The sequence below is a fragment of the Mirounga angustirostris genome, unplaced genomic scaffold (genome assembly GCF_029215605.1).
Source record: "Mirounga angustirostris isolate CCGP_5_RB_7025 unplaced genomic scaffold, mMirAng1.0.hap1 SCAF_2, whole genome shotgun sequence".
In the NCBI taxonomy this organism is placed as follows: domain Eukaryota; kingdom Metazoa; phylum Chordata; class Mammalia; order Carnivora; family Phocidae; genus Mirounga; species Mirounga angustirostris.
The window spans coordinates 35536589-35562921 of record NW_026991710.1 but is presented as its reverse complement, the minus strand read 5'-3'; the positions used below and the strand labels follow the sequence as shown (position 1 = coordinate 35562921).

The following is a 26333-nucleotide window of genomic DNA, read 5'->3' as shown; positions in this document are numbered from 1 at the left end:
AGCAAGGCTTTTCCTCTTGGGGATGCACAGATCTCGAGGCACAATCTCTCGTCAGGAAAAAGAGTTCAGTTTCTCAGCCCAGATCAACTTCCAGGCCAAGACTGAGAATCATCCTAAACTTCCTGCCCATGTCAGCGTCAAGGATTTCATGCATACCCTCCTGTCCCAGCACCTATTTCTCTATGAAAACATAGCTGGTGGTTGGAGGTTGCCTGGGATGTTGATTTCTAATGCATGCTAGAGCATCACTGGGATAAATTCACACAATGTAAATTGGTCTCACTCCCATTAAATAGAATCAAGTCAAAATTAAAAACACTCTTTACCACATTACTCTATCTTTTGAGTAATTGTTCCCTACCCATATATAATTTTAGTGAGTTCAATGTCAGCAAAGTGAGCTGTTTCTAAAACCAAATAAAGTCAGACATAGGTTTGCTTCTGGGGAGTGAATAATTTACCTAACTAAATTGGAAACCTGTACTGTGTTTTCTAAGAAATTGTCTTGGACCTCTACACTTCTATAATGTCTATAAGTTTGAAAATTATAGAAGGGAAATAGGATAAGAAGCAGGTAAAATAGGAAATAGTGTAACAAATATTTTGGTTGGTATTAATGAATGAATACATGATTCTGTCCACATAACTTCTTAGAAAAAAAATTTTCTCACCACCTCCACTACATAAAAGTTTCAAAACATATTTTTAAAATTTCCATCTGGAAAGGCATCAAGGGATTGAACCCGCCTCTCAGTCTGCCCTGTCGTGTAGCACATGCAATAATAAGCCTTGTTGAGTACTTCTTCTGACCCTGTTCCAGAAGCCAGAATCTTGACTAAATAATTAGGTATGAGCTACCTAGTTCAAGCACCTATCTATGGAAATACCTAGAATGATTTTTAAATTCATATCACTTGAAGAAAAACAGTAGTTTCATTGAGCACTACCAAACAGAAGAAACCATACATATTCAGATACACTTAACTTGAACATGAACATACACAACTTTCTCTAAATAACTCAACAGTGTCATCCTGAGGCTAACCAAACTTCCTTCTCAGTCTGGAATTATTAGGAATTACTCTCCTTACCCAACCCGCCAAGAGAATAGACTCTGTTTTGGTCCAATTTGGATTTGTCTTCTTGAAAATTCTGGTGGTAACCTTGGGATTGGAGCCTGTAATACTTTTACCACATTATTCTGAGACTCTGCAAATGTTCGAGGTTCATGGAAATAACCAAATCTTTAATTACTGCTTTTGTTGGATGATGACTTCCTCCCATATGCTGTGTATTCAGTGCCATTTTTTCTCTCCAAACTCAGCTCTAAGCTCTGTATCTCTTTTTACCATTGTGATCATCATTCCACACTTCTGTTCTCTGCCCAGATGTGGAATCAAGAACTTGTATAGTAGGAAGAGACACATCCTGCTGGGGTCCGAGCAGGAAACAGCTAACCCCAGTGGGCACAGAACATGTGCCATTCTACTAGCTGTGAAACATATTTAAGAAGCCTCACTTGCTGCAGTGTCTCAGAGCTGTTAAATAACTGAATACTCCAAATCATACGGGCTGCATTCCGATCCTCAAACAGTAATGTTATTTCATATCTATAGAATAATACCTAAAGTCCTTTCTCACAGGCTCCCTCAATTGATGGCTGACACAACCCTGGGAAGCAGGTAAATAACACTTAATTATCCTCATTTTATAGCTGAGGAAGCTTAGACTCTTAAATCTGTAAGTCAGGGCAAAAATCACCGTCCATAAAGCCAGATAGATCTATGTTCTAATTTCAGCATGCTCACTTATGTAGGTTCTTCATCTTTCTATTCATCGTAGCTTCCTCTGCTCTCATAACTCTCAATTGTGAAGATGAAGTGAGATACTGTATAAAGAAAAAGTACTGGTAGGATCCTGGTATTTTACTACTGGATGCTCAATAAATAGCATTTCTCTCCCCTCTCCTCTCCCTCAGAGATGTGGGTCTGACCACCCAGCCAATAAATGGCAGAGTTCAGAAGAGAACCCAGCTTCTGACTCTTGACCAAGTGGAAAAGTATCAGCTCAGGGGCCACAATTCCCTTCTATACTCATACTTTATGGCTCGTCCATACTGCTGCCACAGAGAGCGGGGCAGATCCAGGTTCTGTCCAGCCTGACACACAATTTGGAAGCTCCTTCTTTAAGAAAAGAACACAAAATTGAGAATATAAGATTAAGTGTAAAAGGGCTATTTAGTTAGAATGAATGAAGCCACAGCAAATTATAAAATTTTCAAAGCTGACTAAAAATGCAAACATTACAGGGGTGCCTGGGTGGCTCAGGCAGTGAGCATCCAACTTTTGATTTTGGCTCAGGTCATGATCTCAAGAGTTGTGAGATTGAGCCCTACGTCAGGCTCCGTGCTCAGCTCAGAGTCTGCTGGAAATCCCCTCTTCCTCTGCCCCTCCCCCACCCATGCTCTAAATATAAATAAATAAATAAATAAATAAATAAATAAATAAATAAATAAATCTAAAGAAAATTAAAGCATTACAAAATCCTGAAAAATAATATATTTATTATCAGCTTCCAGAAATACCTCTATACTATCTTCTCCTACACTTTTCTGGCTGCATTCTCTTTGATCACTTCTTCATGCCACAATTTTGAAACATTACCCAAATACAGAGACTGGCAGAATAATCAGTCTTTCTTTGAGCGTAGTTGATTGCTTTACTTTATGGAAGGCAATTTTATCTGCCATTCGGTCTGGAACTGCCAAACTTCATTGAGGGAAGACATATGAGATACGTGAAGGAGCCATCTGATGTGCTAGAATGAGCAAAATACGTAACTTCACCAGTTTGTCCTACTGCTTTAGATTTATGTCCTATAAACACAGGAATTTCCATAAATTCTATTTCATGTAATTCTCATCCCCCCCAAAAAAGATGGAGTGTTATTGACTAGAAAGAACTGCTTTAATTAGGTGTCAGTGTGACTTGAGTCCTCCATTTACAATTTTCTACATCTGACTGACAGCTGGAAAAATTTTCCATAGCGTAGTTTCTGCCTCCATATATTTCAAGCTTCCTTTCACCCCTTTTCCTCCATATTTCTGGAGCTGGTTCATATCATGCTACTGTGCTTTTAAGTTGTCAGATGCATCATAGAGTGGGCATAGTTTGGTTAGCTTATGTGTACGCCAGGATGATGAGCAATCATGCAGGTATATTCTGAGGTGACAGCAAACTACGCAAAGTAGCTCATAAATCCCCTACTTGGATACCCCCAAAAATGCATGCTCTGACACCACACACCAGGAGAGAACTCTGGAGGGGAACAAGTAGTCATAACTGATTGCTGTTAAAACACCTTATGTTCTTCAAATTTTACAAAACATATGACCATTAGCACTCATTGCTAGGGGCACCTGGGGGAGCAGCGCAGTGGGTTAAGTGTTCAACTCTTGGTTTTGGCTCAGGTCATGATCTTGCGGTCGTAAGATGAGCTCCATGCTCAGCTCAGCTTGAGATTCTCTCTCCCCCTCTGCCCCTCCCACTCATGCTCTCTCGCTTGCTCTTCCTCTCTCTGAAATAAATAAATCTTTAAAAAACAAAAACAAAAAAGGAGAAGAAGAAGAAGAACTCATTGCTAGGGCCCCAGATAGAGCTAGTGTAGGTGAGAGGGCACTTTAGCTTTACTGAAAGGAAATCCACCCCAGGAGGGACCCATTCCAAAGCAAGGTCAGGGAGCCAACTTAATCAGACACCTCAGTTTTTGATTATAAGGGGAAAACATTTCTAGGACCTCAAGCAATTTAAAAGGATAGGTTAACTCCTCACAAAGACTACCTCTACCCCACTTTCAATTAATTTATTTTCTTTGACTGCTCTTGCTGCTTTGAAAACTTGAGGAGTATCTAAGCAAAGGAAAGCAAAGGATTGATAGATGGGAAGAAAGAATGTCTAGGTACCGGTTGCTCACTCTATGACATTCCACACTTGAGACTATTTTGTACCATTTTAGCTATAACAGCAACCTTGATCTGCCCATGTTGTATTTCAGATTCACCATTTCAGATTCACTTAAACCCTGAAAACTCCAAGCCAAAAAGCTTCTGCGACAACTCACCACAGGTTGCTTCTAGGCTGGCTTGTTTTCATTTCACCATGGATCTCTGAACAGTCACTGAGCTAATTCGATTTTCAGGCCCATTAATCTAGAACTTCAAATCAAAGGAGAGATGATGCATCTCCCGGATAGGTTTGCAGAGTGGCAGCCACTGGGGCAATGGCATCTTCAAACTCCCTGGGCTGCCTCCAGATCGGTGTGCGCGCCGCTTCCCTAAGCCCCTGACCTACACATGGACGGCGGCTGGCATGCCGGAGGGAAGGGGAGGGAGGCAACGGGTGCTTCTGCATGGCATTTCTTCACTGTTTGTCATCAATACTAACAAGCCTGGCCTTCGAGCACAGCAAAATGGACAGCGCTTGGTTTTGGAATCCCCATGTCTTCCACTCCAAGTCTCTCTTTGGTTTGACCACTCGGTTTCCCTTAGTGTCCAGAATTCTCTTTCTTTACTGCCTTTCTCCCTTCTAGTAACCTGGTTTTCAGGAAGATATCTGATCTAAAACAAAAACAAAATGCCCACACTCAGATATCTCAGGTGCAAATGAGCCCATCTTAGTGGCCCACTGAAAGTGTCAATCGACCCTGATGCACATTAAAATTACCCAGGGACTTTAACAAACACCAACACTTAGGCCTTAACCAGACTGATGAAAGCAGACACTCTGGGGTCTGGCCCAAGCATGGCGATGTTTCTAGTATCTCCCCAGGTGAGTCTCTATTGTTATTTTATTTTCACAGGGAAAGTAAACATAAGGGCACATCTGGAACTCCATTTGTGGAATTTCAGGCATCAGAAAGCAAGGAAAGTATTTTAGGGAGCAGATTGCAGAGGGCTTTTCCAGCAGCCTTAAAATCCCTTCAGTAGTCGATTTACTTCTCCCGTTGTTCCTAGATAGAGCCAGCTATAAAAGTGCCGCACCTGTAGCAACCAAATTAGAATTAAACAGCCCACTGAAGTGCCAATATCTGGTAACAATCCAGTCCCACAACATCTGTAAAAAGTTGCTTTCATACTTCAGTTATGGGTTTTACCAACTCTGCTGTGCATGTCACAAATACTGACAGCAGATGTCATTCTAAAACAGAAATGTTTCTTTCTCTGCTAATGTTGTTTATTAACAAACATTACGTGAGGGGCGCCTGGGTGGCTCAGTCGGTTAAGCGACTGCCTTTGGCTCAGGTCATGATCTTGGAGTCCCGGGATCGAGTCCCGAATCGGGCTCTCTGCTCAGCGGGGGGTCTGCTTCTCCCTCTCCCTCTGCTGCTCCCCCTGCTTGTGCTCTCTCTCTCTGTCAAATAAATAAATAAAAAATCTTAAAAAAAAAAAAAGTTACGTGAGCACTTGCCGTGGAGACATGTACAGGAAGCGATTAGGAGATTAGGAAATATTGACAGAAATAATCCCTCTTTAGCTATAAAATCCTACAATTCGGAAGTAAATCTCTTCTCTGATTGCTGAACACTTTAGAAAGACCTCTTAGGAGATGGAATTCTGGAGGCATCAAGGACCAAATTATTTACCCAAATTGTCTCCCTTCTGACCTGCCTCAAATTCCTACTTCTTCTCGTTGAGTCAATGTAAGTTTCACAGAATTAGCTAGAAAGAGGTGACCTGTACTGTAGAATACTGATCCTTGGCATATATTCAACACCAAATCGCCTAGAACAAATCCCTCAAGGTTTAGAACCCTGAGCTGGAAAGTTCTGTAGGGGGGAGAAAGGGACCAGGACAGTCCAAGCCTCTGTGAGACAGTGTGAACACTGCAGGCCTGGAAAGGACACAGACTCTCCAAAGAAAAGAGAAGAGCTTCAAGAGCATGGTCCCAGAGAGGATAGGAAACAGAGATCAGCAGTATGTGGACCCCACAATCTCCACCTACTTCCCAAGTGTCACCTTGGGCAGGCTGAGCCTCTGTGTATTCAGGACAACCTGTCACTGTTTGAATCTTGCTGCCTCTATGGCCTTCACTTTACTTGACTTTTCTCCACCAGTTTCTACCTGGCTTCATACAATCCGGCTCCCACTGCTGCCTGCTCCTAGTTTATACCTAATTCCACCTTTCACCAGATGCCCCCACCACTGCCTCACCCTAAATATAGATTAGGATGACGTCCTTTTAAAGATTTTATTTATTTGTCAGAGAGAGAGAGAGCACAAGCAGGGGGAGGGGCAGTCAGAGGGAGAAGCAGTTTCCCCACTGAGCAGAGAGCCCAACATGGGGCTTGATCTCAGGACCCCGGGATCATGACCTGAGCCGAAGGCAGATGCTTAACTGACTGAGCCACCCAGGCACCCAAGATGACGTCCTTTTAAAAGCAAGTTGAGGGGCGCCTGGGTGGCTCAGTTGGTTGAGCAGCTGCCTTCGGCTCGGGTCGTGATCTCAGTGTCCTGGGATCGAGCCCCGCATCGGGATCCCTGCTCGGCGGGGAGCCTGCTTCTCCCTCTGCCCCTCCCCCTGCTTGTGCTTGCTCTCGCCCTCTCTCCCCCTCTCTCTCTGTGTCAAATAAATAAAAAATCTTAAAAAATAAATAAATAAATAAAAATAAAAGCAAGTTGAAAAGTAAACCATGGGTCACTGGGAAGCAGAGGAGAAGATAGGTGTTGCCACAGGAACTGTATTTCGCAGACTCTGCATGTTTACTAATAAATAGTAATGTCAGCAGTGAGCAGTAAATGTTCCCATTTCTAGGAGTGTACTCCTCCCTCTCCCCCTTTCCCTCAATTCTTGTAGCACTCTGTCTAGAAAGAGAGTGTTCAGAGCACATGTGAAAAACTCACAAAACTGCCAGTCTTGATGGGAAAGATCTGGGTATGAGCTTCCTGCTAGTTAGTGGGCAAGACCCGAGTCCCCTATTCGTTTTTATGTAGAAATTCTGAAGTTAACATGATCTGTAGAATTGCATTATAATGTACTTTTATGATGTTGTTTTTGCAGGTTACCTCCTTTGAGAAAAATTAGCATTTGTTAGACCAACTGCCTTTATATATTGATATCATTATAACCACACATTAAGAAGACTTATTTAAGTTCTGAAATATTCTGTACCCCAAGCCAAAAGCATTAACTCATACTTGCTTTTCATTCACTACCCATAACCCATATAAAATAAAGTTACTTTGACTACATTGCAAAGTAGGTCGAGATTGGTAAAACAAGCTGAATTCAGAAGTTCCCAGTCAATGGCAAATAACATTGAGAGAGGTTCTAATGAATGGCCAATATGTTCTAGATATTAGGAAGACATAAATAAATATATCTCGAATCAGACCCAAATTACTGGTTCTAATTTTCAAATTTAATTATAAATACAAATGATTTTATGACTATCTAATTAGAGATTTACGGTTGCCCTAGGTTCAAAAAATTTCACCATAAAAATCTTAGCTTTGTTTGCAGCCATAGCTTGCTAAAACACAATAATAGTAATTAAGTAAGAAAGAGTATGCTTTTGAGGGGAAGCGTGCTGTGAATTTTCTTTTTTGATGGCATTTGAATTAGCCATGGAAGATTAATGAAATGAATAAAATGAAATGTATTAATGAAATGAATGTGGCAAAAACTAGAGTAGAAATATTATTAGAAATAATTTGTAATCGCATGAAAATAACTGTTAATTGCTTATTATATCTCCCAGGTATTCAATTTTAGCAGAAATTGCAATGTCTTTAGATCTTTACTAGTGGATTTCAGTCATAAGAAAGTAATCAAGACATTTGGACAGTAGCATCTTCATTGCTTTCTGTCATTTCATTTACACAATTGGATCTTCTACCTAAGTAGAAGATATCCCCAAATCAAACAATGTCTATAATGAATACTCTTCCTTCTACTTAGTTCTACCTCTCAGAGTAACATACAGAAAACTTTATTCAGTAGCTAATAAATATCAGAGGCTTCCATAGAGTATCCTGTTGTATGTTGGCTCTACTCAGACTTCTGAATTTGGGAGACACTATAAACAGAATAAAAGATAAAGAAGATAAGGGGAGAATATGTCTATGGCCTTTAATGTGACCATCTTTATAGCTGCCTAGATGCCTGAAACACCAAAAAGATGCCTATTCATTCATTCATTCATTTAACAAATATACATTAAATGTTTACTATGCGCCAGGCACTATTTTTGGCACTGAAGATACAGGATGAAGAAAATGAGCAAAAATCCCTTCTTAGAGCTTACATCCTTATGGAATTAGACTAAAAGATAAATAACAACATACTAAAATAATTAAATATTAAATGTTAAATGAGAAATGAGTGCTATGAAGAAAGACAAAACGAGCAAAGAGAATATTATGTTGGCAAATAGAGTTTCCAATTTTAAACAGAATGGCTAGGGTAGACCTTCTTGAGAAGGTGACATCTGAGTAAGGATCTGAAGGAGGTGACGGACAAGAGCCATGCAGAGAACTGGAGGAAAGGGAAACAGCAAGTGCAAGGCCTCTGAAGTAGAAGTATGCCTGGTGTGTTCAAGGAATAGCAAAGAGACCAGTGATACAAGATGGAAGTGACCAGTAGATAACATAGAGGTAGATTAGGTCAGAGAGGATAGGTTTAGTAGGGCCTATGAAGGCATTGTAATGCTTTTCCACTTTGATTCTGCATTAAGATGGGAAGCCATGAGAAATTTTTAACAGAGAAGTGGCATAATTAGATCAATGTTTTAAAAGGAATCACTTTAGTTGTTTAGCTGAGACTAGACTGCCTGGAGCAAGAATGGAAGAAGGAGACCACCTAGAAGGGAGCTTAGCCTGGGTTTCCCCAAAAGCAGTGCTCGAGATAGATGATGGCTGCCCACAGATAGCTGATTTTGTAAAGTGACCCCAAAGGAGAGGACTGGGCAGCTGAGAAAAATAAAACAGGGAACTAGAGCCAGTGAAGAGTTTTATGAAGATAGCTGCTGTGAGCAAGTGGGGTTCCATGCAGAGAAGCCTCTGAAGACGTACAAAGCTGATACTCAGAACTTTCTACCCAAAAGATGGAAGAGGGAGTTTTTTCCCACCAGCTTTCATTCCCCAATGGCCAAGTGTTATCCCATGGAGATGTAATTCTCTTTAGCTTCCAGTTTTGAAAATGGAAAGCAAAAGAATGAGCAAGTTCCCATAGATATCCCACTTAGGGGAGGCAAAGAAGCTCTAGAGGAAAGCAAGAGATGAGAAAGCTAGAGATAATTTGAGGGGAGCTACCACCAGGTCACACTTCCAAGCAGCCAGGTGCGGAAGCAATGGCTAGAGTAAAAAAGGTAGGTTGGGAGGATGTGAGGTAGGGCACAAGATTTCTCCCATGCAGGGAACTTTTGCAATAATCCACAGTGGTGGTTTGGACAAGAGTGGTGGCAGTGGAGGGGTGAGAAACTGTCAGGTTAGAGTACATTTTTCGATGTAGGACCAAAAATATTTGCTGACCAACTTAGCGAGAAGTGTGAGGAAAAGAGTGTTGTGGGGTTTCTGTTAACTGAGTAGGAGGTAACTGCAAAACATTGAGGTTTGGGAGAAAGATGAGGATCTTTGGTTTTGGATATGTTACATTTGATCTTCCTATCAGACAAAGTAGAAATCTTGACATATGATTCTGGACTTAAAGCACACAGGAGAGATCCAAGCTGGAGCTATAAATTTTGAGGGTCCCAGCACATGCACAGTATTTGCAGCCCTAAAATTGCTTAAGATCACCAGAGAAGTGAATGTAGACAGAGAGAGAGAAGAGGTTCAAAAACTGAGATGTGGAGCACTCTATCATTAAGACAAGAAGTAGAGGGAAAGAAACCAGCCAAAGAGATTGAGAAGGGAGCAATCATGGTACAGGAGGAAACCCAGGAGACACTGTGCTAGAAGCCAAGTTGAGAAAGTGTTTCAAGAAAGAATGAGTAATTAAGCCTATCAAATGCTGCTGACAGGCCAATGGACTCCTGAATTTAGCAGTGAAATGTCACTGATGACCATGACATGAGGTACCTGGGGCAAAAGCCTGATTGGTTTGAATTCAAAAGACAGAGAGGAAAATTTAGAGTTTGTGTGTCTGGAAAATCCTTTCAACATGTTTTGCTGCAAGGGGAGCTGGAAGTCAGAGGATAAGGTGGGGCAAAGAAAGTTCTTCTTTAGATGGAAGAAATAATGACATTTGTATGTGGATGGGAATAATCTAGTTGAGAGGGAAGTGGTGGGACTTGAGTAGGTGAGAGTGGATTGAGTCTAACACACTGGCAGAAGTGTGGGTCTCACTTGGCTTGCAAAGCTCAATTACACCAGTGGGATGAAAGGTAAAATCTGTGGGTAAAAGGCTGGTCCTAGGAGCTCGTTGAAGGTCTTTCCTTGTTCCATCAATTTGAACAGTGAAGTAAAAAGCCAAGCGTGGTGTCAGGAAAGGAGATGTTGGAGCTTTCAGGAAAGAAGAGAAGGTATATGTATTTGACATCAAGGAAAGTGGGGAAGTGAAGAGTAATTGCCAGATGTTTTAGTCTACTTGGATTGCTATAACAGAATATGGTGGCTTATAAACAACGGAAATTTATTTCTCCCAACCCTGGAGGCTAGAAAATCCAAGGCAAGATGCCAGCAGATTCAGTGCCTGGTGAAGGTCTGCTTCCTGGTTCGGAGACAGCTGTCTTTTCACCATGCCTTCAGATGGCCAAAGAGGTGAGAGCACTCTGTGGGGTCTCTTTTATAATGGCACTAATCTCATTCATAAGGGCTTCACCCTTATGACCTAATCACCTCCTAAAGGTCCCGCCTCCTAAATACCATTACAATGAGAGTCACATTTAAACATATGAATTTTGGGAGGGACATAAACATACATTCTATGGTACCAGGTAGCTCTAAGGAACCACTAGAGGGTCAGGGTCATGAGTTTAAAATGACAGCAATCAACCTGGATGTGTGCTTTTCTTCAGCAAGACCCAGGTCTCCAGGTAAGGACACAGCAGAGGCAGAGTTGGATTTAACCAGGGCTAGGGTTTAGCCAGTGACTACAAAGACCATAAAGAGTGGTGCAAGAGAGTGACTTTAATAATTACCATGGAATTAGGCTAATATGGAAGGACACAAGGACATGAAATATGAAAGAGTGAAAAGTGTTAGATCAATCATTGCAAGATCAACCACAACTCTGCTGCCCTGTAGGGATTACAGTGACTATCTCCAAATTTACGACCATAGTTTAGAATCTTAGGCCCCATGAGCATTTTTTTTTTTAATTTTTAATTTTGAAATAATTATTGACTCACAGAAAGTTGCAAAAGTAGATTATTCCCATCCACATACAAATGTCACCACCAATGGTGACAGTTTATAACTGTCATATAATACCCATGAGCATTCTTAGGGTATTGGGTGCCTTGTAATTAGATTAAATTCAATGAAAGAGAGGATGACATAAAAAGAAGCAGCACTCACTCAGTGGTATTCATACACTTGCTCTCTCCTTCATTTACATCCAGTGCATACCCTATGAGCCAGATGAACAGACTTGGGTCCAGACACACTTGGGTTCAAATCCAAGCTCCACTTTTCAATGACTTTGTCATCCTAAGCAGGTTATATTGTGATATAAGGCTGAAAATTAAACCTCAGTATCAATGTGCTCCTTTTTAAAATTTATGTATCTGGTAAAATCAGGAGGGCTCAAACAGCCTAAGCACAGGTTCCCCTCCCCATCTAGTCCTGTACTAAGGTTGCCTAGCCTAAAGACCCTCCTTACCAAAAAGACCAGTACAGTTCTTGGTTATCCCTGAGTATGGCTTTCAGTTCCCTGTAAGCCCTCAGAATTATTCAATCAGCTGAGTTATATCCTCCCATGGGAACCAGGGGTCATTGCTGATTCTGTAAAGCCTAAGTCCCACAGCCCCCACCCCACCCCCATTGTTTACTCTGCTCCTGAGCACAAATCTGTGTGGTCCTGCAGAGTGTCAGTGTGCCCCTCCCCTTCATGAACTGCCATTGACCTCAGTTGTCCTTTGCTTTGTGTCCTGCCATCCCAATAGCTCTAGGGCAAGAATCCCTCCCTCTCCAACAAGGTGCACTGAAGGTTATAATCCAACTTTCTAACAAAAATTTCTAAGAAATAATGAAACAATCATAGTTGTAAGGGGAGAACACAAATTGGAAACATAAGAAGTCCATGGAACTTCCTATGGGAAGAACCCAACTATATACACACCCATATGTATACATAAAATCACCATGTTGATCAAGACATAGGACATATCCAGCATGTAGTTGCAATTTTGTATTATTTTTTTAGATTTTATTTATTTATTTGAGAGAGAGAGAGAGAGAGAACAGGGGGAGGGGCAGAAGGAGAGGGAGAAGCAGACTCCCTGCTAAGCATGGAGCCCCATGTGGGACTCAATCCCAGGACTCCAGGATCATGACCTGAGTCAAAGTCAAATGCTTTTTTTTTTAATTTTATTTTAATTTAAATTATTATTTAATTTTAATTTATTTTAATTTAATTTTTTTTAATTTTATTATGTTAGTCACCATACAATACATCATTAGTACTAGGCAACCTTAGTACAGGACTAGATGGGGAGGGGAACCTGTGCTATTCCCTGATGGCTAATGATGATGAACATTTTTTCATGTGTCTCTTAGCCATTTGTATGTCTTCTTCAGAGAAGTGTCTTTTCGTATCTTCTGCCCACTTTTTGACTTGATTATTTGCTTTTTGGGTGTTGAGTTTGAGATTCTTTATAGATCTTGGATACTAGCCCTTTATCTGTAGTGTCATTTACAAATATCTTCTCCCATTCTGTGGGTTGCCTCTTTGTTTTGTTGACTGTTTCTTTTGCTGTGCAGAAGCTTTTTATCTTGATGAAGTCCCAAAAGTTCATTTCCCCTTTTGTTTCACTAGCTTTTGGAGATGTACTTGAAAGAAGTTGCTATGGGTGATGTCAAAGAGGTTACTGCCTATGTTCTCCTCTAGGATTTTGATGGATTCTTGTCTCACATTGAGGTCTTTCATCCACTTTGAGTTTATCTTTGTGAATGGTGTTAGAGAATGGTTGAGTTTCATTCTTCTGCATGTGGCTGTCCAATTTTCCCAGCACCATTTATTGAAGAGACTGTCTTTTTTCCATTGCATGTTTTTTCCTGCTTTGTCAAAGATTATTTGACCATAGAGTTGAGGGTCCACGTCTGGGCTCTCTATTCTGTTCCATTGGTCTATATGTCCTTTTGTGCCAGTACCATGCTGTCTTGGTGATCACAGCTTTGTAATATAGCTTGAAATCAGGCAATGTGATGCCCCCAGCTTTGTTTTTCTTTTTCAACATTTCCTTAGCGATTCAGGGTCTTTTCTGATTCCATACAAATTTTAGGATTGTTTGTTCCAGCACTTTGAAAAATGTCATTGGAATTTTTATTGGGATGGCATTGAAGGTATAGATTGCTCTGGGTAGCATAGACATTTTAACAATGTTTATTCTTCCGATCCATGAGCATGGAATATTTTTCCATCTTTTTGTGTCTTCTTCAATTTCTTTCATGAGTGTTTTGTAGTTCCTAGAGTGTAGATCCTTTACCTCTTTGGTTAGATTTATTCTGAGGTATCTTATGGTTTTTGGTGCTCTTGTAAATGGAATCGTTTCTCTAATTTCTCTTTCTACAGTTGTATTGTTAGTGTATAAGAAAGCAACTGATTTCTGTGCATTGATTTTGTATCCTGCCACATTACTGAATTGCTGGATGAGTTCTAGTAGTTTGGCGGTGGAGTCTTTTGGGTTTTCCACATAAAGTATCATGTCGTCTGTGAAAAGAGAGAGTTTGACTTCTTCTTTGCCAATTTGAATACCTTTTATTTCTTTTTGTTGTCTGATTGCTGTTGCTAGGACTTCTAGTACTATGTTGAACAACAGTGGCGAGAGTGGGCATCCTTGACGTGTTCCTGATCTTAAGGGAAAGGCTCTCAGCTATTCCCCATTGAGGATGATATTCGCTGTGGGTTTTTCATAGATGGATTTTATGAACTTGAGGAATGTTCCCTCTATCCCTATACTCTGGAGAGTTTTAATCAGGAAAGGATGTTGTATTTTGTCATATGCTTTTTCTGCATCAGTTGAGAGGACCATATGGTTCTTCTCCCTCCTCTTATTAATGTGTTCTATCACATTGATTGATTTGCAAATGTTGAACCACCCCTGCATCCCGGGGATAAATTCCATTTGGTCATGGTGGATGATCCTTTTAATGTATTGTTGGACCCTATTACCTAGGATTTTGTTGAGGATTTTGGAATCCATATTCATCATGGATATCGATCTGAAATTCTCCTTTTTGATGGGGTCTTTGCCTGGTTTGGGGATTAAGGTAATGCTGGCCTCATAGAATAAGTTTGGAAGTTTTCCTTCTATTTTTTGAAACAGCTTCAGGAGAATAGGTATTATTTCTTCTTTGAATGTTTGGTAGAATTCCCCAGGGAATCCAACAGGCCCTGGACTCTTGTTTTGGGGGAGGTTTTTGATCACTGCTTCAATCTCGTTACTGGTTATTGGCCTATTCAGGTTGTCAATTTCTTCCTGCTTCAGTCTTGGCAGCTTATAGGTTTCCAGGAAGGCCTCCGTTTCATCCAGATTGCCCAGTTTATTGGCATAGAGTTGTTGATAATAATTTCTAATAATTGTTTCTATTTCCTTGGTGTTAGTCGAGACCTCTCCCCTTTCATTCATAATTTTATTAATCTGGGTCCTTTCTCTTTTCTTTTGGATAAGTCTGGCCAGTGGTTTATCGATCTTATTAATTCTTTCAAAGAACCAACTTCTAGTTTCGTTGATCTGATCTACTATGTTTCTGGTTTCTAATTCATTGATCTCTGCTCTAATCTTAATTATTTCTCTTCTAATGCGTGGCTTAGGCATCGTTTGTTGCTTTTTCTCTAGTTCTTTACGGTGTAGAGTTAGTTGGTGAATTCAGGATTTTTCTATTTTTTTGAGTGAGGCTTGGATGGCTATGTATTTCCCCATTAGGACCGCCTTTGCAGTATCCCATAGGTTTTGGACCGATGTGTTTTCATTCTCATTGATTTCCATGAATTGTTTAAGTTCTTCTTTGATTTCCTGGTTGACCCAAACATTCTTGAGCAGCGTGGTCTTTAGCTTCCAAGTGTTTGAATTTCTGCCAATTTTTTTCTTGTGATTGAGTTGCAGTTTTAAAGCATTGTGGTCTGAGAATAGGCAGGGAATAATCTCAATCTTTTGGTATCGGTTGAGACTTGATTTGTGACCCAGTATGTGGTATATTCTGGAGAAAGATCCGTGTATGCTCGAGAAGAATGAGTGTTCTGTTGTTTTAGGGTGGAATGTTCTGTAAATATCTCTGAGGTCCATCTGGTCCAGTGTGTCATTCAAAGCTCTTGTTTCCTTGTTGATTTTCTGCTTAGATGATCTGTCCATTGCTGAGAGTGGAGTATTGAGGTCTCCTACAATTAACGTATTGTTATCAACATGACTCTTTGTTTTGGTTAACAGTTGGCTTATGTAGATGGCTGCTCCCATGTTGGGGGCATAGATATTTACAATTGTTAGATTTTCTTGTTGGATAGACCCTTTAAGAATGATATAGTGTCGGGGTGCCTGGGTGGCTCAGATGGTTAAGCATCTACCTTCGGCTCAGGTCATGATCCCAGGGTCCTAGGATCGAGTCCCACATTGGGCTCCCTGCTCAGTGGGGAGCCTGCTTCTCCCTCTGCCTCTCTCTCTCTCTCTCTGTCTCTTATGAATAAATAAAATCTTAAAAAAAAAAAAGAATGATATAGTGTCCTTCTCTGTCTCTAATTACAGACTTTAGTTTAAAATCTAATTTGTCTGATATAAGAATTGCTACCCCAGCTTTCTTTTGAGGTCCGCTGGCAAGGAAGATGGATCTCCATCCCTTCACTTTCAGTCTGGATGTATCTTTGGGTTCAAAATGAGTCTCTTGTAGACAGCATATGGATGGGTCCTGTCTTTTTATCCAATCTGCAACCCTGTGCCGTTTTATGGGAGCATTTAGGCCATTCACGTTGAGAGTGATTATTGAAAGATATGAATTAATTGTCATCATGTTGCCTGTGAAGATGTTGTTTTTATAGATTGTCCCTGTAAATTTCTGTTGTATATCACTCTTGGGGTCTTTCTCCTTTTATAGAACCTCCCTTAATATTTCTTGCAGGGCCAGCTTAGTGGTCACATATTCTTTCAGTTTCTGCCGGTCGTGGAAGCTCTGCATCTCTCCATCCATTCTAAATGACAGCCTTACCGGATAAAGTATTCTTGGCTGCATGTTCTTCCCATTTAGTACCCTGAATATGTCTTGCCAGGCCTTTCTGGCTTGCCAGGTCTCTGTGGATAGGTCTGACGTTATTCTGATGTTCCTCCCTCTGTACGTAAGGAATCTCTTCCCCCTACCTACTCTTAAGATGGTTTCCTTGGTTCTAAGATACGCAAGTTTTACTATTACATGCCAGGGTGTTGGCCTGTTTTCCTTGATCTTAGGAGGGGTCCTCTCTGCCTCTAGGATGCGAATGTTTGTTTCATTCCCCAGATTAGGGAAGTTCTCAGCTATGATTTGCTCAAATACATCTTCTAGTCCCCTCTCTCTCTCCACTCCCTCTGGGATTCCAATTATTCTGACATTGGAACGCTTCATGGTGTCACTTATTTCTCTGATTCTATTTTTTTTTTTTAATTTTTTTATTCTTATGTTAATCCCCTTACATTACAGCATTAGTTTTAGATGAAGTGTTCCATGATTCATTGTTTGTGCACAACACCCAGTGCTCCATGCAGAATGTGCCCTCCTAAATACCCACCACCAGGCTAACCCATCCTCCCACCCCCCTCCCCTCTAGAACCCTGTTTGTTTTTCAGAGTCCATCGTCTCTCATGGTTCGTCTACCCCTCCGATTTCCCCCACTTCATTCTTCCCCTCCCGCTACCTTCTTCTTCTTCTTCTTCTTTTTTTTTTCCTTAACATATATTGCATTATTTGTTTCAGAGGTACAGATCTGAGATTCAACAGTCTTGCACAATTCACAGCGCTTACCAGAGCACATACCCTCCCCAGTGTCTATCACCCAGTCCCCCCATCCCTCCCACCCCACTCCCCACTCCAACAACACTCAGTTTGTTTCCTGAGATTAAGAATTCCTCATATCAGTGAGATCATATGATACATGTCTTTCTCTGTTTGACTTATTTCACTCAACATAATACCCTCCCGTTCCATCCACGTCGTTGCAAATGGCAAGATCTCATTCCTTTTGATGGCTGCATAATATTCCATTGTATATATATACCACATCTTCTTTATCCAGTCATCTGTCGATGGACATCTTGGCTCTTTCCACAGTTTGGCTATTGTGGACATTGCTGCTATAAACATCGGGGTGCACGTACCCCTTCGGATCCCTACTTTTGTATCTTTGGGGTAAATACCCAGTAGTGCAATTGCTGGATCATATGGTAGCTCTATTTTCAACTTTTTGAGGAACCTCCATACAGTTTTCCAGAGTGGCTGCACCAGTTTGCATTCCCACCAACAGTGTAGGAGGGTTCCCCTTTCTCCGCATCCCCGCCAACATCTGTCGTTTCCTGACTTGTTAATTTTAGCCATTCTGACTGGTGTGAGGTGATATCTCATTGAGGTTTTGATTTGGATTTCCCTGATGCCGAGCGATATTGAGCACTTTTTCATGTGTCTGTTGGCCATTTGGATGTCTTCTTTGGAAAAATGTCTGTTCATGTCTTCTGCCCATTTCTTAATTGGATTCTTTGTTCTTTGGGTGTTGAGTTTGATGAGTTCTTTATAGATTTTGGATACTAGCCCTTTATCTGATATGTCATTTGCAAATATCTTCTCCCATTCTGTCGGTTGTCTTTTGGTTTTGTTAACTGTTTCCTTTGCTTTGCAAAAGCTTTTTATCTTGATGAAGTCCCAATAGTTCATTTTTGCCCTTGCTTCCCTTGCCTTTGGCGATGTTTCTAGGAAGAAGTTGCTTCGGCTGAGGTCAAAGAGGTTGTTGCCTGTGTTCTCCTTTAGGATTTTGATGGACTCCTGTCTCACATTGAGGTCTTTCAACCATTTGGAGTCTATTTTTGTGTGTGGTGTAAGGAAGTGGTCCAGTTTCATTCTTCTGCATGTGTCTATCCAATTTTCCCAACACCATTTGTTGAAGAGACTGTCTTTGTTCCATTGGACATTCTTTCCTGCTTTGTCGAAGATTAGTTGACCATAGAGTTGAGGGTCCATTTCTGGGCTCTCTATTCTGTTCCATTGATCTATGTGTCTGTTTTTGTGCCAGTACCATGCTGTCTTGATGATGACAGCTTTGTAATAGAGCTTGAAGTCCGGAATTGTGATGCCACCGGCTTTGCTTTTCTTTTTCAATATTCCTCTGGCTATGCGGGGTCTTTTCTGGTTCCATACAAATTTTAGGATGATTTGTTCCATTTCTTTGAAAAAAGTGGATGGTATTTTGATGGGGATTGCATTGAATGTGTAGATTGCTCTAGGTAGCATTGACATCTTCACAATATTTGTTCTTCCAATCCATGAGCATGGAACGTTTTTCCATTTCTTTGTGTCTTCCTCAATTTCTTTCATGAGTATTTTATAGTTTTCTGAGTACAGATCCTTTGTCTCTTTGGTTAGATTTATTCCTAGGTATCTTATGGTTTTGGGTGCAATTGTAAATGGGATCGACTCCTTAATTTCTCTTTCTTCTGTCTTGTTGTTGGTGTATAGGAATGCCACTGACTTCTGTGCATTGATTTTATATCCTGCCACTTGACTGAATTCCTGTATGAGTTCTAGCAGTTTTGGGGTGGAGTCTTTGGGGTTTTCCACATAAAGTATCATATCATCTCTGATTCTATTTTATGGATTCTGAGTTGTTTTTCCCTGGCCTCCTCTTTTCCCTTTTTATCTATTATATTGTCTTCCAGGTCGCTTATTCGTTCTTCTGCCTCACTTACCCTAGCTGTTAGATTATCTAGATTGGATTGGATCTCATTGATAGCATTTTTAAGTTCTGCCAATTCACCTTTCATTTCTGCCTTAGAGACTCTATGTTGCCATTAATTGAATTCTCCATTCTAGCCATTATCTTCACAATTGCTAGCCTGAATTCCATCTCCGACATCTTGGTTATATCTGCATCCATTTGTAAATCTGCAGCATAAGTCATAATCTCTGAGTCTTTTCTGTTTTGGGGGCTCCTCCTGCTAGTCATTCTGTTGATGGGTGTTTGAGGGAATGTATAGAGTCCAAATTATTGACCAGAACCCAAGCAAGATGCTCCTGTTTTCCTGGGACCTTAGGGTTGCTGGCCTCTTGTTTTCCCAGCCTGTCTTCTGTGGGAGGGGCCTGCCGTGCTGTTACTCAGGCAACCCTGTTAGGGCGGAGTTGCCCTGCACCCCTGTGGTGGGGGATGGGCTCAGTGGGAATCAGTCTTTGGGGCTTTTGTTCTCTGGCGGCTTTCCCTGGCGGCTTTCCGCGTCTCTTCCACGAGTCAGAGCAGAAGAGATCGTTTCCAACCCTCTGCCTCAGAGCAGAGAGACCGCAGTCTGTTCTTCAGTGAGCTCTCCAGGCCACACCGTCTCTGTTTCTGTCTGTGCTGCTATAAACTGCAGCGGCCTGGGTTGTCCGCCCCTCCACAGCACTCCCAGTCCTGCCTCCAGGTCAGGGCACGTCTCTGCCCTTTGTCCTTTTAAAACCGCCGGCCGCTCCCAGTTCATGCGCACGCAACTCCGCCGCTCTGGGTTTCTGCCCCAGGGGCTGCAGTTCACGTGCACGACCCCGCCACTCTGGGTTTCCAACCCGGGGGCTGCCCTAAAGTCCTTTCCCCACCGTGCTACCGGTCTGCGAGTCTGTGCCCGTCCACAACGTGCGAGGCTGTCACTCACCGGCAGTGTAGGATCCCCACGGCCAGGAACCCTCCTGCTGTCATTTATCCTCCGATATCTGCCCGCAGAATCACGGCTCTCCGCTTCGCACGAAACAACCGCCTGCGATATTCTGCTTGTAGAGATCCAGATCTTCTTACATCTCAGGCTGGTTTCCTGGGTGCTCAGAGTGGTCTGGTAGATATCCAGCTCAATTCCGGGGACCAGTTGAAAGGGTCCCCTACTCCTCCGCCATCTTTCTTTTTTTTTTTTTTTTAAGATTTTATTTATTTATTTGACAGAGACAGAGATAGCGAGAGCAGGAACACAAGCAGCGGGAGTGGGAGAGGAAGAAGCAGGCTTCCCCTCGAGGAGGGAGCCTGATGTGGGACTTGATCCCAGGACCCTGGGATCATGACCTGAGCCGAAGGCAGATGCCTAATGACTGAGCCACCCAGGCGCCCCCTCCGCCATCTTTCTAAGCAGTCCAAAGTCAGATGCTTAACCAACCGAGTCACCCAGGTGCTCTGCAATTTTGATTTGTTTCACCCAAGAGTCTTTTAATGGCAAAGTTTCTTGTGTTTATATTTTAGTTATTAATGTCTACTCTTTTGCTTCATGTTAAATACTGTGGCTTGTATCATTTTGGGAGTTTGGAATTTATTGAGTTGTTCTTGTTATATGATAATACATAGCAAAATATTATAAATGGTACCTAGTAGCTTGGAAACAAAGATAATATGCTCTATTTGTTGGAAATAGAAGTCTATATATTCTGTGTGTGGTTGCATAGACTAGTATACATGTGTCTATAGGATTTTATTTGTATTCCCAATGGTTTTAACATGTGTTATATTTTTAATCAATTAAAAATCCCTTTTCTCCTATAAAAATAAAAAGATACCTTAGAAATAAAAAAAAAAAACCACATGCTTCACCTCTCTCATTTTTTGATCTATAAAATGGGAGTTCAAATACAACCCCTTGTCCCAAATCAGATAAACTATCTTACACAGTCTCTGTGTCAACAAATATTCCTTTCCTCTCTCTGAAGATGATGCCTCAGTTTCAGTGCAGGAGCCACCTTCTTCCCAGTGATTCTGTCACCCTTCTTTGAACTCTTCTGACAGTTATAATATTTACTATGCTAATGGTACATACATTATCTTCTCATATGTACCCATTTTCACTGCCACTTCCAAAACTATAAGAGCAAAGAGTGTGCCTTTGCTTTTCTATGCCTCAAAACACTTTATGCAATTTTGTGATCACAGTAGATGCTCAATAAACAAAAATAAGAGCCAACATTTATTGAGTATTTACTAGAAGTCAGGCCCTGAGCTAAGAGTCTTACAGTAACCTTCACAATGGATGAAAGAGTGTTTTACTTATCCAAACATGGTGACTTAAAGCAACAATTATTATTATACTTTATGATTTTGTGGGTCAGAAATCGAGGCAGAACTTAGCTGGGTGAAACTTCTCCATGATGCCAATGAAAGTCGCTCAGTGGTATCTGGCTGACAGATGGACAGGTCTGAAGGGCTCAAGATGATCACACTTTCATGTCAAGCACCTTGGTGGAGACGGATAGAAGGCTGGGCTCATCTTAGACTGTCAACCGTAGTACTTGGTGCACTGAGGATATTAAGACTTCTTACATGGATGTACAGAGCTCCAAGAGCAAGTGTTCCTACAAGCAAGATGGTAGCCCCATGACCTTCATGACCTAGCCCTTGGAAGTCCCACTGTGTCAACTCACTGTATTCTATTGGACAAGCAGTCACAAGCCCACCCATTTCAAAGGCAGGGGACATAGACTCAATCAACTGATGGAAGTATGCCATAGAATTTTTGGCCAGGTATTAAAGTCACTAAAGATATTATCCCCGCTCTCGGGCACCTGGGTGGCTCAGTCCTTAAGCGTCTGCCTTCAGCTCAGGTCGTGATCCCGGGGTCCTGGGATCGAGCCCCGCATCGGGCTCCCTGCTCCGCGGGAAGCCTGCTTCTCCCTCTCCCACTCCCCCTGCTTGTGTTCCCTCTCTTGCTGTGTCTCTCTCTCTGTCAAATAAATAGAATCTTAAAAAAAAAAAGATATTATCCCCGCTCTAAAAAAAGTAAATTTGGACTTACAGAGAGATTGAGTAACTTGCCTTATGTCATGCAGCAAGGCAATGGTGTGAACATCTGAGGAGGATGTCCATCAATTATACCCCCAGACAGTGACCCTGTGGTATCTGCATTACTTGTTTAATTAAGATACTTTATGTTGAAATATTTTAATGCTCTTCAAAGAACTCACAATATATAAAGAGAGAGCTGCCTCTTATAGCCCATATATTCCTTAAACAGATACTCCCACAACCCTGAGCATATAGTTTACAGTAGAGGGAAGATTCATCACTTTGCCAGAGCTAGCATATGGTTATGACACATTTATAGGAGTGATTGAAATGATTTGGAAAGATGTGTCTAAGTTGCGTCACATCACCTAAGATTATGAGGTAACCTAAAAGGAAGATTGATTTAGAGGCATTATGGCTAATGTGGTTGCAGTTGAAAATTGCTCTGAATTTGCATAGACGTGCCTTGAAAAGCAAAAAGCTGCTATAGTATGACTTTTCTGGAAACTGTTTAATTAGTATGTTGATTATTAGTTCATTTAATGCATGCCCTCATGGCCAAGGTGTGTGTGTGCGTGTGTGTGTGTGTGCCTGTGTGCACATTCAAGTGTGTGTGCAAATGTACATGTGTGTTTCTGGCAGGAGGTGAGGGTAGGGGCTGGTAGAGACAATAGTAACACATTATTCTGAACACATTACTTTGTACAAAAATGACCCTATCTGTGGGGAATTCTGGCAACATGAGTGACTTAGATGTAGAGTAGCAACATGGAAGTGGCAAAAATACAGAAGATGGTGGCACTGAGAATTCTATTTCTGATGTGAAATCGACTAAAGCATTGAGGGGCATGGTAATAAGGCAGTGTAATGCAGTAATGAGGCAGCAGAGCTCCTGCAGGCTGAGCCCAGAATCCCAGATCAGACACGTCACACCGACTGAAATTTGAGCCAAATGTCCAATGCCTGTGAGCCCCAGTTTCCTTACATGCAAAGCGGAGGTGATAACACAAGAGTAATGCATTGCGGCAGAAATTATAGAGACCGCACAGAGAGTGTCTAGAAATGGGTCTGGCACTTTTGGGGTATTTAATAAATGCTGTCTGATGATGGTGATTATCAGGAGACTGTAATTCTTCGTCTCCTCTGATCAAGTTCCATGAATGGCAGAAACACTGCCATCAAATTCCCGTTGTTATGTTAAGGCCACGTTAGCACAGGGCATAGCCTATATTAAGAACTCTGTAACTGTTGTGATATATAATGTATGCACGCATGAATGCATAACTGGGGCAGAGATGGAGAAGAGCCAAAAATCATGGGGTTAGGGAAGGCTGTGGCAACATCTCCAAGTGGTAAGAACACAGGCTTTGAAGAGAGACCTGCCTCGGAAGATCCGCTATGTCCATCACTGGCTGTGGGCCGCTGTGAAGACCATAATACTTTCCTCACGAGTTGTGGTGGTGGTTAAAGGAAGTACTATATATAAAGTGCCCTGCGCAATGTATGCACAGAGAACACACTCCAACATCGATTGCCGCCCTTGGTACTACTGTTAATAATCTAGTAATGGAGCCTTCCCCATTCCTTGGGTTTCTTCCTCACTGTGAGTTCAGTGCATTTCTGCATCCACCCAATGAGAACAAGAATTTGTAAGCCTGTTAGTTTTCATGTACATTCTGGAGATCTACAAATCTGGCTTTTTTCCTTTTCTGCTTTAAATGTTTTGGCTCTAGGTTCATGCTAGTTCTATTGATTGCTTTAATGTCACATCTAATGTTTCTTTAACTTAATGAAGATGCTTAGCGCCACAGCAGAATGGATATAAAGACTCACTATAATTATCAAAGCCTGTGATTTTTACCCAAAATAAAATGATTCACACTTTTTTTCACCTCCTCCCAGAAATTGATATGTATGCTTATTTGATTTAATTTTATTTTTTGTTCTCTGTAATGGCCTGTCTCTATTAATTATACACTAAGCACATTTCTCCCCAAACTAGTAACCAGCTGTAGCATTTCAGTGTTTTCATCACCAAATGTCCAGCTCATGACTGATTCTGTAATTCAAAGACATGGCTGCATAGTAATGAGCTGTAATGAAATGTGTTTGTTGTATTTCGTATTCTACCAAAACTTGACTCTTTCCATTATCTTTCTTTTTAAATTGCAAAAGCAATACATGCTCTGGTCTATACATGGATTACTGAACCAAAGGAAGGTGTTCTCTCATAGTGCTGTATTCCCTAAATTCACTCTATAGATTTTAACAGTTCCATTCAAATGGGAAGTCTGATTCAATCAATACCCAGAAAAGAGTTTCCCTCCTTAATGAAAATACTGCAGTACTATCTTAAAGGAATATTGTAGAGAATCTTTTGTCTATGAATTTTCTGAAAATAAGTCCATGAATAGGAAATTTATGAAAGAAAAATATAAGCAGCCAACCAACACAGGAAATAATGTTCACCTTACTACATAAAGGAGGAAAAATACCTTTTTTCCCATCCCCCCCTGCCCCCCCGCCAGGTCCTCCAGCTAGGGCTCTCTAATTGGACTGATGGTACACTGAAGAAGAGAAGAAAATCATACAAATGCTACTGAATATATATGTTACTTCACATAGGGCCCCTCATAAAATGAAGACCCAAAGAAATGGTTAATCCTGAGTGCTTTTATACTATGTTTGATGCAAAAAGTCATGGCAAAATGTGATAGAACAAAGGGGTATGAGCTAAAGGTAATAAACCTGGCAAAACTTAAAAAGGCCCACCCATTCGGATTCCTCTAGGCGTCCCTCCCTCAGGCTTCAGAGATCAGCATGTTCCTTTCTTTCCTCAGGTACAGGGAGGGCATCTCTCACAACAGGGTCTTAGGAGAAAGGGGGAGACCAGAGAGTCCTTCCGGCATTTGCTGTTTTCTCAAATTCCTTCAGCTTGGAATATTCAGCATGCCATATAGTGAGGTAGTGTGTTCTGAACCCCAACACTACCAATAAATAAGAATATAACCTGCAGCTAGCTAGCGCTTCCTGCATACAAGTTCTGTTCTAGGAGACTTGCACATATTGATTTATTCAATTCTCATAACCACCCTATACATAGATGACACCCAGATTCAACACAGGTCAACCAGAGACCATGCTATAGTCTAAAACACTATGCTCAGAAGAAATGTATGTAAAGCAACATAAAATACTAAATTGCACCTACCAGACTGACCAAAGATTTCTGCTTAGGCGATGACTCAAGGATCATAAAAATGTAGTGAAACAAACTTCCTTGTAATGTGATGTGAAAATACAGATTGGTACATCCTTTCTCTAAGCTAAGTAAGTGCCTCTGTAAGTTTACACCCTTTAATCCATGAATTATGCTTTTAGAAATCTGTCCTTAAGAAAATTCTGGGATGAACTGAAAATTCTTTGGTGATTCTGGGGCCTTTGAGTCCAGCTGCTCAGATTGGGTTCTAGCTCCACCGATTGCCAGGGGTGTAGACTTGGGAAGTTAGCCAGGTTCTCTGTGGCTCAGTTTCCCCTACTATAAAATGAACATCATCATATTACTCATCTCTAAGGTCTGCTGCAAGGATTCACGTCCTTAATACATGTAAAGTGGTAAGAAATGTACCTGCCACATAGTTGGCGCCATATAAATACTAGCTATTCTATACACTGCATTACAATTTATAACAGGAAAAACTGTGAACTCCTAAATGCCCTAAAATTTATAAATAGCTACATACACTGGCTCATTCTTAAATGTTACATTCTATACAATGGAATAGTACATAGCTATTTAAAACATTTCTAAATATTTATTGATAAAATGCTTATGAAATAGTACTATATGCAAAAAAAGGAAACATTTTAAACAGGGCAAAATTTCAATTACTTACATAAATATGTTTGTGTGTTTATATGCACAAAAAGTTTTGATAAATATGCATCAAAATTTTTAAACCCTGGAATTTTTTGTGGTGTAACATGCATATGTGCCTTTTTCTTCTAGAGGTTCAACAGTATTCTTCTTCTTTGTATAAATATTTTTAATCACTTTTTTTTTGAGAGAGAGAGAGAAAGAGAGAGAGAGAGACAGTGCATGCCGGGGGCAGGGCAGAGGGAGAGAATCTTAAAGCAGGCTCTGCACTAAGCACAGAGTCTGATGCAGGGCTCGATCTCACGACCCTGAGATCGTGACCTGAGTTGAAATCAAGAGCCACCCAGGTGCCC

General features: G+C 41.1%; 1 protein-coding gene across 32 annotated transcripts in view; it reads right to left on the bottom strand.

Moving 5' to 3' along the window:
• The window catches only part of GRXCR1 (glutaredoxin and cysteine rich domain containing 1), a 309082-nt gene that overhangs the window by 159306 nt on the left and 123443 nt on the right, over window positions 1-26333 (bottom strand). The window lies entirely within an intron of this gene.